General features: G+C 45.2%; 1 long non-coding RNA gene across 2 annotated transcripts in view; it reads right to left on the bottom strand.

Annotated features, from left to right (window-relative positions):
• Positions 1 to 448: 448 nt before the first annotated feature.
• LOC140646826 (uncharacterized) overlaps positions 449 to 6,000 on the bottom strand; it is a 28,384-nt gene continuing 22,832 nt past the window's right edge. The window contains exon 4 of one of the 2 annotated variants that reach the window (XR_012040570.1): positions 449 to 1,136. This is a non-coding gene — a long non-coding RNA (uncharacterized lncRNA). Of the gene's footprint in view, positions 1,137 to 4,111; positions 4,189 to 6,000 lie in introns of those variants that run through there. The other variant, XR_012040571.1, reaches the window with a different exon arrangement.

The following is a 6,000-nucleotide window of genomic DNA, read 5'->3' as shown; positions in this document are numbered from 1 at the left end:
GCTGTTTATTAAGTGCTTTCAATAAAATGGCACCATCACAAAGAAGCAAAAGGCTGCCCAGTTCTTATTGTCACTGCAAATTTTGCATCCTGCTGCAGCTCGGGGTCTGTTATCTTTTGTAGCATTGCTTTCTTTGCTAAGTGAAATATTTAGGGTAAAATCCTGACATCTTATGCACATCCTGCAATAACTTCTTCTTCCACTGAAATCAATAAGACTACTCAAAGGATGAAAAGTTACATAATATGTTTGAGGTAGGCAGAATCCGATCCCTCAGAATTTATCTGCATTTGTTTTCCTTTTAGTCTGCTTGACAAAGCTTTATTAGAACATACATAAACCAGCGCTCCCCTCCAGCCCACATGCAAATGCTGCTGTTAACAGGAGAGCAGGATTCAAAACAAAACTGTAGCCCCTCTAAAGTAAAAGATGGAGAAATAGAAAGGGAAACAATTACAAAAGAGCCACTAATTTAGTTATCAACAATCTGCAAAATCCATATGAAGCAATTATTTTGTTGAAAAGCAAGGAAGGAAATTGCACTACAGTCATTTCCACAGTGTCATTCAAAATGGAAAAAATTGTTAGGGTTGGGAAGTCTGACAAAGTTACGGTGACCTGCAGCTTTTATTTGATTCTTTATTAATAACAAAAGCATCTTAGGATAAATATTCTAACAGGCACATTTACCTGTCTAAGCTGAGAAGCTGCTATTATGGTTTTGTCCAAAGCAAATATGCTGAGAAAAGAGACTACACATTGAACCCATATATACTGGCACTGCTGATGGCCCTCAAGGACCCTTCTTTGACTTTTACAACTTCTTTCTCTGCTCTCATGCCTGAATGATTTTCTCCAACAAATCACAGTACTTCCTCTACAAGATGTCATATCCCACATCCAGCCAACCTTGCAGACCCCAGGTCCCGAGAGACTAGAAATCCATAGCAGAGCTGCAGACTTCTCACGTGCCACTCTTGGTGTATGTTCACAGGCAATTGTAGGGATTTTTTACCCTTCTTCCCTTTTCTCTGGTGAGCTGGAAGGGTGAAGAAAGTGGTTCAGAGACCTGAGCAGAGAGGAGATAAGACAGCAGAGTCTGGGGATCCATGAGATTCTGTTCACTTGAAGATATGCTGAAAGAAATAAGCCATGGCACTCTTCATTTTTATTTAGTTATTTATATTTTTAATTATTATTTTAATGGGGACATGTCACATTATTAATGCAGTGGGAGATAAAACTTCCAAACTCCAGCAGATAATTGGGTACAGGGTTGCACGGTACTGTGCTCTGTTTTGCAATGTGGATGTGACAGATGGAAGAGCTACTGCAGACCTTGCCTGTACTCCTTTGGTAGAGTGAACAGGAATGTTTTAAATTCTCAGAGCCATATAACATTTAGCCATCTCTCCTAACCCTAATTAGGCTAGGTTTAGTCTACAGGAAGGGACTGGAGGACCTCTGATCCCTTCTGACCGGTCTGATTGCCCTGATAAACTCATACTTCCCACTTAACTGCCTGTTCTCCTCACTGTTCTCATCTTAACACTTGGATTTAGAAGTTTGTTTTGTGCTAGTAAAGCTTCTGACACAGTTGTAGTTGATGACTGTCTCTTCTAAGCCTGGTTGCAATATAAATAAATAATAGTGAGCAATGAGGATGTGGCTGAAGCCAAGAAAGCTGATGAAATTGAAAGGTTTTTGTGTTTAGGCATTAGCATGAGAAAGTTGGGGATGTGCATCCAGTTGCTGTCACAGACTTCCAGAAACAGAGCTTGGTTCCGTGTGGCAGGATCCTGGGGATTGTAATTAAGATCAATGACTAATTATTGGTCTCACTCAAAGAGTTGCAGTCAATGGCTTGATGTTCAAGTGGAGGCCAGTGACAAGTGGTGTTCCTCAGGGGTCGGTATTGGGACTGGTGCTGTTTAACATCTTTGTCGGTGACAAGGACAGTGGGATTGAGTGCACCCTCAGCAGCTTTGCTGGTAACACCAAGCTGTGTGGTGCGGTCAACACACTGGAGAGAAGGGATGCCATCCAGAGGGACCTTGACAGGCTTGAGAGGTGGGCCTGTGTGAACCTCATGAAGTTCAACAAGGCCAAGTGCAAGGTCCTGCACATGGGTCGGGGCAATCCCAAGCACAAATACAGTCTGGGCGGAGAATGGATTGAGAGCAGCCCTGAGGAGAAGGACTTGGGGGTGTTGAGTGATGAGAAGCTCAACATGACCCAGCAATGTGTGCTTGCAGCCCAGAAGGCCAACCATATCCTGGGCTGCATCAAAAGAAGCGTGGCCAACAGGTTGAGGGGGGTGATTCTGCCCTTCTACTCCGCTCTGGTGAGACCCCACCTGAAGTACTGTGTTCAGCTCTGGAGCCCTCAGCACAGGAAAGACATGGACCTGTTGGAGGGAGTCCAGAGGAGGGCCACAAAAATGATCAGAGGGCTGGAGCACCTCTCCTATGAAGACAGGCTGAGAGAGTTGGGGTTGTTCAGCCTGGAGAAGAGAAGGCTCTGGAGAGACCTTATAGCAGCCTTCCAGTACCTGAGGGGGCCTAGAGAAAAGATGGGAAGGGACTCTTTATCAGGGAGTGTATTGATAGGACAAGGGGTAACGGTTTTAAACTGAAAGAGGGTAGATTTAGATTCAATACAAGGAAGAAATTCTTCACTATGAGTGTGGTGAGGCACCAAAACAGGTTGCCCAGAGTTGTGGATATCCCATCCCTGGAAGTGTTCAAGGCCAGGTTGGATGGGGCTTTGAGCAACCTGGCCTAGTGGAAGGTGTCCCTGTCCATGGCAGGGGGGTTGGAACTAGATGGTCTTTAAGGTCCCTTCCAACCCAAACCATTCTATGATTCTATGATCATTTTAATGAATATGGCCTCAAATCACACTGGGAAATTTTGCACATTGTGTCTCAGTGCTTCAGTTTTCTTTACAGAAAGCAGGGAGGGTAAAACTTCCCTTTTCCAATTCTTTGTTTCTTCTCCAGTAAGCCTGTCAGGGCAGGACTGTGTGTATTCAGTACCTACAATACTAGTGACCTGGACTCAGATGCAGTGTTTAGATGAAGTTGTAATGAGAGTCATGACAACAGGTTTGCTTTTCAGCTTTTTCATTATGTACTGCTATAAATTTAATATAAGCAAGCTATGTCATGGAAGTGGGGCTTCTGGTTTGTGTTGTTGGTCAGAATGAAGAAATGCAGAGTCGTGATAAAAAGAAGTTAATAACAAAGAACAGGATAATTGAACTCTGGAACCATTTTGACTAGCACTTATTCAAGTTCTGAGCAACGGTTTTGTCAGTACTTTTTTTACCTGGACTAATTCATCTATCCCTTTCTGGAAAACTTATTGTATTGTGTCATTCAGCATCAGAGCACAGCAGTGTTTTTCATGATCTATATAATAATCAGTATTTTTACCAGTTTATCTTGTCTTTCACATAGCAAAGATGTGCATTCCCAAGGTGCCAGATGTTTACACCCCCAACTAGGTGAAATGTAGTAGAAAAGGATGTCATTTTGATGACTCTTTTTATAGCATATTCCTACCAGTCCTCATTTGAGCATCTGGGATGACAGTAGTAAATAATGCTTAGTACTCCTATAGCACAGTACACGTTCAAAATGAAATTTTAGTAGTAGTAAGTTTAGAGATCTCTGAAAAAGTGAACAAGTACCAAAGGGAGAAAGTTAACCCATGACTGTGATAAAACCATGGCAAGCCAAGAAGTGTTCTCTGGGGAGTGACTATTTCTCATTTAGAAAACTAATAAAAAATGCTTCCGTGAGTAGGTAAAATTAGATGTTTAAATGGACTCTAGGGAAATTATTGCTGGGGAAAAAGTAATTGTTTAATTTCTCACTAAAGATCAAACTTAACAACTGATTTCGGTAAATATCTAAATTCAAAAGAGACCTTGGTAAAAATTAATAGTTATTTTACTTATCTGTGAAAGTTAAGATACTTGCAATCCAACCTGATATTACAGTGCTGTTGAGATACTACAGAGAGGTGGAGGACTTCATAGTTTTCTATTCCTGATATTTCAGAACAGACTGAGATTTCAGACTGGAGATGCCTTGGTCTGAAAGCCAGATTCATAAGACGAGGTCTAACGTTGTAGTTTTGAGGAAATACAGATAGTATTTAAGTTAATGTTGTTGTTTGCCACCTAAAAGGCACAAAGAAAAAACCATACCATCAATATTTTGGTTGTTTAAATGTGTTAGTATTCTGCCACGGTAAAGACCATTCACTTGTGTCACCTAACCCCCTCCTCCTGGCACAGGATGCTGGATGCCAGATGCTAAGCCCTTTTTCCCCACACTATGCAATGCAAAACTCTGGTCTAAAACCTACCCTCATAGAGAAAAAAAATGAGTTGTAAACCAGTGGAATTAAACACCACATGTTAAACATACATTTTGGATCATAAGGGATGAAAAGATAAATATTAAAAGTCATCCCAATAATAGCAATGCATAAGGTATCTGATGATTCCCTGAGTATTTTTAGAAAGCAATGCATTGCTGCAGTGTGCGACTGAAATATCACCCAGTGAGACTCCAGCATAATTAAGCAATGATTAATCAATACTTAACTAAAGAAATTAAGCTCAGGAGAAACAATTAATTGAAGTTAAGTGAACTTTGACAGCTCATATTAAACTAAGACTCTAATTAACAAAAGCATTGTGCATCCTCTAAATGGAGGGAACTGCAGACTTCAGGCGCTAAGGATGGGGTGAGCGTTATTCTGCAAATTTCTCGATGATGAGGAGTCACTGATAGAGAGCTTCATTTCAAGGCTTTGAAAGGAGAAGCTGATTTTTCTTCAGGTGTCCAAGATGCTATTTGGTGACTTGAATCTAAGATCTGGCACTAAAGGTGGCTATCTGGAGGAACAAATGCAGTGCCTCCTGGTTGGGTTTGCAGCCTGGCCCCGTGTACTTCAGGCTCATATAATGTAGGACCAAGCTGCTGGATGAGGTAGGGGGAAACCGCCTTAAGCCCGTGCCATTGCCAAACTCCACAGAGTCGAGATGCCTAGGCCTTTTGCATCACTGAAGGTCTTCAGCTCCGCAGTCCAGTTTCCCCTCGCAGCTCTGTACTCTTCCCCCAGATGCTGGAGCAGCGTTTCCCGGAGCACCTGGAATGTCTTTCCCCCTCCTTGTTGTTCTCACACTGCTGTTTCCCTGCTGCTATTCTCATGGCCTTGCCCGTGAAAGCCCCAACAGTGATTTTACGGTGGTTTCTCATGGGAAGATGATTACCACCAGTGTGAGACTCACCCCTTCTTCCCCCTCTTTTCTGGCATTGTGGTTGCAGCTCCCAGTTCATGTTCAGGGACCCAGTGACCTGCCTGCAGTACCAAGGAGCAGGCAGTGCCTGTCCTGAGCTGAGCGTGCACTGGGTGGCACAAACAGCTTTGTACACACGAGCAGCCAAAGGGAAGCGTGTGGGGTGTCCCACAGCCCCAGGTGCTGGCAGGGGGCTGCAGGGCAGCCTCTGTGAGGAGAGGCCGGGGCTGCCCCGTGCCAGACACAGCCGGTTCCAGCCGGTCCCAGCCGGCTCCAAGGGCCCCACCGCAGGACACAGCTGAGCCCCTCAGCCAAGCTGGGGGTGCCTGGGGGAAAAGAGGTTTCCGAAAGGGCACAAGGCGGCAGAGGCAGAGGAGGAGGAAGCCAAGGAGGGAGCAGCAGCAGAGGGACCCCGCGGCCGGAGGAGGAGGAGGGCAGGAGGTGCTGCAGGCCCGCAGCAGGGCTCCCCTGCAGCCCTGGAGAGACCCCGCTGGAGCAGAGACCCACCCTGCAGCCCGGGGAGGGCCCCACGCCGCAGCAGGGGGATATTTCCTGCAGGAGCTGCGGCCGTGGAGAGCCCGGGCGGGAGCAGGTTGTCCCTGAAGGACTGCAGCCCGGGGCAGGGCCCGCGCTGGAGCAGGAGACGGGTGAGGAGGGAGGAGCGGCCGAGAGGGGCTGTGATGG

This window comes from Ciconia boyciana, chromosome 2, assembly GCF_034638445.1.
Source record: "Ciconia boyciana chromosome 2, ASM3463844v1, whole genome shotgun sequence".
In the NCBI taxonomy this organism is placed as follows: domain Eukaryota; kingdom Metazoa; phylum Chordata; class Aves; order Ciconiiformes; family Ciconiidae; genus Ciconia; species Ciconia boyciana.
The sequence above is the reverse complement of the archived record's forward strand: the minus strand, read 5'-3'. Positions and strand labels throughout refer to the sequence as shown.